Source organism: Ursus maritimus, unplaced genomic scaffold, assembly GCF_017311325.1.
Source record: "Ursus maritimus isolate PB19 unplaced genomic scaffold, ASM1731132v1 scaffold_10, whole genome shotgun sequence".
NCBI lineage: Eukaryota > Metazoa > Chordata > Mammalia > Carnivora > Ursidae > Ursus > Ursus maritimus.
Genome location: NW_024423344.1, coordinates 23,744,867 through 23,751,891, shown reverse-complemented (window position 1 = coordinate 23,751,891; position 7,025 = coordinate 23,744,867).

The following is a 7,025-nucleotide window of genomic DNA, read 5'->3' as shown; positions in this document are numbered from 1 at the left end:
GTATTGGCTGTCCTTTCTGTTCTGTATCACTCTTGGGGCCTTTTTACTTTTATAGAACCCCTGTTACCTCCTGTAGGGCTGGTTTCGTGGTTACAAAATTGGTTAGTGACTGGCGATTCTGAAATGTCTTTATTTCTCCATCAATTCTGAATGACAGCCTTGCTGGATAAAGGATCCTTGGCTGCATGTTTTTCTCTGAAAGAGCTTTAAAAATGCCCCCCAACCCTTTCTCTCATTCCAGGTCTGTGTAGACAGGTCTGACATAATTCTGATGCCTTTGTCTTGGTACGTGAGAAATTTCTTTGCCCTGGCCGCTTTCAATACTGTATCCTTGGATCTAATATTTGCGAAATGCACTATGACGTGACGTGGTGTAGGTTTGTCGTGGTTGAGCTTGGGAGGATCCTCTCTGCCTCTTGGATACGAATGTTTGTTTCCCTCGCTAGATTAGGTAAGTTTTCAGCTACAATTTGTTCAAATATCTCTTCTAGACCTCTGTTTTCTCCACCCCTCGGGATGCCGATGATTCTAACATTGGATCGTTCATTGAGTCAATAATCTCCCGTGGGCTCAGTTTTTAAGAGCAGCTTCTATTTTGGTTTTTTCCTCTATTAACCCATCCTCCTAATTCACTAACCGCGTTCTTCTGCTTCTGTGACCCTCGCCATCAGAGCCTCTAGTTTTGCCTGCATTTGGCTCATAGAATTTTTAATTTCTGTCAGATTCGCTCTCATTTCTGTCCTTAGGGATTCTATATTCTCAGTAACCTTTTCGTTAATAGTTTTTTCAATTCTACTCATCATTTTTACCATTATTACTCTGAATTCATTTCTGATACTATGGTTACATCCATATCCATTATTTCTGTGGCAGAGGCCACAGACTCTTGATCTTTTTTGCTGGGCGGGGTTTCTCCTTCTTGTCATTCTGATGAGGAGAGTTGCGGGTTGTCCAGAGCCCAAATTATTGACTGGGTCCCAGGCCGTGCCCCTTGTTTTTAGGGATCTTAGGAATGTGGGTTTTTCTTTAAAGATTTTATTTATTTATTTATGTGGCAGCCAACCAGCGAGAGGGGAACAGAAGCAGGGAGTGGGAGAGAAGAAGCAGGCTCCCAGCGGAGGAGCCCGATGAGGGACTCCTTTCTGGAACGTCCGGGATCACGCCCTAAGCCGGAGACAGGCGCTCAATGACGTGCGCCACCCAGGCGCCCGGTTGTGGGCTTCTTGATTTTTCAGCCTGCCTTCTGGGGGAGGGGCCTGCCGCGCGATACTCAGGCAGCCCCTGTTTGGGTAGAGTCTCCGTGTCCCCTGCGGGGATGGGATATGGGCACCCTGTGAGCGTATTTCCAGGCTTTTGTTCTCTGGCGGCTTTCCCTGGCGGTTGCTGTGCCTCTTCTGAGAGTCAGAGCAGCAGCGGCCCGCTCAGCCTCTGTCACAGAACAGAGGGATTGCGGCCTGTTCTCCACTGATGTTCTGCCACTTTAACTCCGTTTCTGTTGGTGCTGCTCAACCCTGCAGCGTCCGGGATGTGCGCCCCACACCCGGCGTCCCAGCCCTCACTTCCAGACGGCGCGTCTCTGTCCTTTGTGTTTCTAATGCCGCCAGCCGCCGCCGCGCTCCCGATCTCCCGGTCTCAGTCTGGATCCAGTGGCGCACCGGGATTGGTGTTCGCGAGATGCCTGGTGCGCGCGCACCCGGCTCCGGATCTCAGTCTGCTGTTTTGTGGGTGCCGCCACCAGGCCGCCCGCTCCCCGTCAAGTGGCTACCGCTTCCCGAGCGCCCGAGCGCGGCTCCTCCCCTTCCGTTTATCTTCCAGTATCTGTGCACAGCTTTCATGGCTCCCCGCTCGACCTCAATACTCAGCGCTGAGATGTTCATTTGTAGAGATCCAGATGCGTCTTCCTGCGTCTCAGTCTGGTTCCATGGTTGTTTAGGCTGGTCTGGTACCTATCCAGCTCATCGGGGACCGGCTGAAAAAGCGAGTGTCCTCCTACTCCTCCGCCATCTTAACTCCTCCTCTGATAACTACTCTTTCATTACTTATCTTGCTCTAAAGCTTCCATTTCTTATTGCATCTCATTCGTAGCCTTTTTATTTCGACTTGATTAGATTTTAGTTCTTTCATTTCCAGAAAGGGGTTCTCTAGTGTCTTCTAGTGCTTTTTCAAGCCCGACTAGTATCCTTATAATTGTTATTCTGAAATCTAGTTCCAACATCCTACTTATGTCCATACTGATTAGGTCCCTGGCAGTCAGTACTGCCTCTTGTTTTCTATTTTGAGGTGAGTTTTTCCGTCTTGTCGTTCTGTCCAGAGAAGAATAAATGAAGAGAGAACAAAATATCTAAAATGGCAACAGTGACCCCAGAGAAATACACAGTAAACAAATCAGAAGAGACCCAAAGCTGAAAAAAAAGAAATTAAAAAAAAAAAAAGAGAACATAGGTGAGCAGAACAGAGCAATACACTGATCTTGTGTGTACTTTGGTCTGTTTGTTGAAAACTGATCCCAAAATTATAAAGAAAGAAAAACATATACATGTACAAAAGTAAAATTAAATACAATGAAAGGATAGAATGTAACTCTAAAAATGAAAGTAAAAGAAAAAAAGAAAGAATATAAACAGGTGAACAGAACAGAGCCATATACTAGATTCTGTGTATTTTGGTGGGTTTGTTGAGAAGAAACTACATCCCAAAATTATAAAGAAAAGAAAAACATATATACAAAAATTAAATACGTTGGAAAGAGAGAATGTAACCATAAAGATGAAGATTAAAAAAGACTTTAACAAACAAAACAAAGAGAATATGATCAAACAGGTGAAGACAACAGAGCCATACACTAGATTCTGGGTGTATTTTGGTCTATTTGTTAGAAAAACTGCATCCCAAAATTGAAAGAAAAACTTACATGTATACAAAAATAAATACCATGAAAGGATAAATGTAACTGTAAAAGTGAAAATTAAAAAGATTAAACAAAAGAGGTGCTAAAAGAAGAGATTGGTTTAAAAGGAAGAAAAGAAAATTAAAATGGAAAGATTAAAGAATCATAGGGAAAAAAACACCTGAATTCTAGATACTGTTTTCCCCTAGTGCTGAGGTTAGGCAATTCTCTGTGCTCATAAACTTGATCTTAGCTGGATGTTCTTGCTGATCTTCTGGGGAGGGGCCTGTTTCTTTGATTCTCAAATGTCTTTGCCCAGGAAATTGCACCACCTTGCCAGGAGCGGGCTGAGTAATCTGCTCCTGATGGCTCTATGGGGCTTTGTTCCTTGAAGGCTTTCACGGACTCTGAGGAGGAGAATGAAAATATAGACTGGAAATAGCCCACTAATACTACTATGGTTTGCTTCTTGCATTTGTAACTGAAAAGATGTGCCATATTTCCATCTGAGGTTTGTAAAAGAAAGACGTATCTTATTGTTTAATAAAAACAAATGCAGCTTTTATTGTTTACACCACATTCATGGGAAAAAAAGAAAAGAAAGGAAAAGAAAATGGTGGCCTCCAATCTCCAGCCCAGAGCTGAAAGCCTGGGGCCCACTCCTCAGTGTGCCCTCAGGGAAAAGCAGTCAATTCTCCCCTGTCTCTCTGGTCTCTGCACACTCTGTGCTCACCCAGCCTGTGACCCAGTGTTTCTGTGTCAGGCATGTGACTCTGTTTCAGTCTCAAACCCCGCAGCCTGTGGTGTGTGCACCTGTGCCGCTCCTCCCAGGGGAGAAAGGAAATCGCTGTGGTTCTGCTGCTTGCTGGGCCCCTGTGAGGAGAGAGTTGCCTGACCATGCCCGGTTGGCGGTGTATCAACCCTGAGCCTAGAGCCACTCCTGGGTTCGCAGCCGGCAGCCGGCTTCCCGCTCCCATGTCTGGGAGCTCTGCCCACTCAGGCACCCCCAGTCTTCCTGTGACTCCAGGGATCCAGAGCCACACTGTCCCACCTAGGATTCCACCCGGCCGCCACCGAGCACCTTTCAGGTAGGGCTTCCCGCCGAGCAGACTTAAAAGAATCAATTTTAAACAATAAATTTGACATCCTATTTTGATTGTCTTTATACTGTCTTATGCTGAGCCTAAAACAGTAGAAATGGCTCAGGAGCTTTCAAGTTCTGAGAGCCTCGCTGAGTTGCAGAAGAAGAGTCAGGGTGAGGGAGAGAGGAACGGGATGTTGTGAAGAAGTACATTGTCAGAGGTAGAGGACAGCAGACTTAAAGAGCAATGAAATGGAACTTCTAGAGAACAGGGATATTTTTTCCTTTGGTAAAGTTAGTTATTCACTTCTAGTTGAAGGGTGACCATTGTCTCCTGAGTGTCTGCTGCCTGGCTGTCTGGTGAGTAGGAGAAACTGGAAAATAGGCTTTTGTGTGTAGCAGTTCCCTACGACCTCAGGCCCTAGTGGTCTGAAGTGGAGCGTACCGTCTTTATCATACAGGAAATGCTGCTGTGTGCTTTCATCTCCACCAGGACGGAGTTGCAAAATATATCGACCTAACTATTAGCAGAACTTACTATCTTTTCTTTTCTTTCTTCTTTTTTTTTCTTTTTTTAAAGATTTTATTTATTTATTTGACAGAAACAAAGACTTTACTGGCAACATGGCATCATTAAAATCATATCTCTCAGTAATCAGTCTTAATGTAAATGGTTTGAACCATCCCATAATGCCACAGGGTTGCAGATTAGATAAAAAGAAATGACCCATCCATTTGCTGTCTACAAGAGACTCATTTCGAACCCAAAGATGCATTCAGACTGAGAGTAAGGGGATGGAGTACCATCTTTCACGCAAATGGACCTCAAAAGAAAGCTGGGGTAGCAATTCTCATATCAGATAAATTGGATTTTAAACTACAGACTATAGTTAGAGATGCAGAAGGGCACTATATTATTCTTAAAGGAAGTATTCAACAAGTGGATATGACAATTATAAATATATATGCCCCCAACAGGGGAGCAGCAAGATACACAAGCCAACTCTTAACCAGAATAAAGAGACATATAAATAAAAATACATTAATAGTAGGGGACCTCAACACTCCACTATCAGAAATAGACAGAACACCCTGGCAAAAACTAAGCAAAGAATCAAAGGCTTTGAATGCCATACTCCACGAGTTGGACCTCATAGATATATATAGAACACTACACCCCAGAACCAAAGAATACTCATTCTATTCTAATGCCCATGGAACATTCTCAAGAATAGACCATGTTCTGGGATACAAAACAGGTCCCAACTGATACCAGAAGACTGAAATTATTCCCTGCATATTCTCGGACCACAACGCTCTGAAATTGGAACTCAACCACAAGGAAAAATTTGGAAGAAACTCAAACACTTGGAGACTAAGAACCATCCTGCTCAGGAATGACTCAATAAACCAGGAAATCAAAAATCAAATAAAACAATTTATGGAGACCAATGAGAATGAAAATACAACAGTCCAAAACCTATGGGATACTGCAAAGGCAGTCCTAAGGGGGAAATACATAGCCATCCAAGCCTCACTCAAAAGAATAGAAAAATCTAAAATGCAGTTTTTATATTCTCACCTCAAGAAGCTGGAACAGCAACAGAGGGACAGGCCTAATCCACACACAAGGAAGCAGTTGACCAAAATTAAAGCTGAAATCAATCAAGCAGAAACCAGAAGTACAGTAGAGCAGATCAACAGGACTAGAAGCTGGTTCTTGGAGAGAATCAATAAAATTGACAGACCACTGGCAAGACTTATCCAAAAGAAAAGAGAAAGGACCCAGATTATTAAAATTATGAATGAAAAAGGAGAGGTCACGACGAGCACCATTGAAATTGGAAGGATTATTAGAAATTTTTATCAACAGCTATATGCCAATAAACTAAGCAATCTGGAAGAGATGGAATCCTTCCTGGAAACCTATAAACTACCAAGATTGAAACAGGAAGAAATTGATTTCTTAAACAGGCCAATTAATTATGAAGAAATTGAGTCAGTGATAAACAACCTTCCAAATAACAAAACTCCAGGCCCGGACGGTTTTCCTGGGGAATTCTACCAAACATTCAAAGAAGAAATAATACCTATTCTCCTAAAGCTATTTCAAAAAATAGAAACAGAAGGAAAGCTACCAAACTCATTCTATGAGGCCAATATTACCTTGATCCCCAAACCAGGCAAAGACCCCCTCAAAAAGGAGAATTACAGACCGATCTCCCTAATGAATATGGACGCCAAAATCCTCAACAAGATACTTGCTAATAGAATCCAACAGTACATTAAAAGGATTATCCATCACGATCAAGTGGGATTCATACCTGGGATGCAAGCGTGGTTCAATATTCGCAAATCAATCAGCGTGATACATCATATCAACAAGAAAAGACTCAGGAACCATATGATCCTCTCAATCGATGCCGAAAAAGCATTTGACAAAATACAGCATCCTTTCCTGATTAAAACCCTTCAGAGTGTAGGAATAGAAGGTACATTTCTCAATCTCATAAAAGCCATCTATGAAAAGCCTACTGCAAATATTATTCTCAATGGAGAAAAGCTGGAAGCCTTTCCCTTAAGATCAGGAACACGACAAGGATGCCCACTCTCGCCACTATTATTCAACATAGTACTAGAAGTCCTTGCAACAGCAATCAGACAACAAAAAGGGATCAAAGGTATTCAAATCGGCAAAGAAGAAGTCAAAATGTCTCTCTTCGCAGATGACATGATACTCTATATGGAAAACCCAAAAGAAGCCACTCCCAAACTATTAGAAGTTATAGAGCAATTCAGTAACGTGGCGGGATACAAAATCAATGCTCAGAAATCAGTTGCATTTCTATACACGAATAACGAGACCGAAGAAAGAGAAATTAGGGAATCCATCCCATTTACAATAGCACCAAAAACCATACGTTACCTTGGAATTAACTTAACCAGAGACGTAAAGGACCTATATTCTAGAAACTATAAATCACTCTTAAAAGACATTGAGGAAGACATAAAAAGATGGAAAGATATTCCATGCTCATGGATTGGAAGAATTAACAT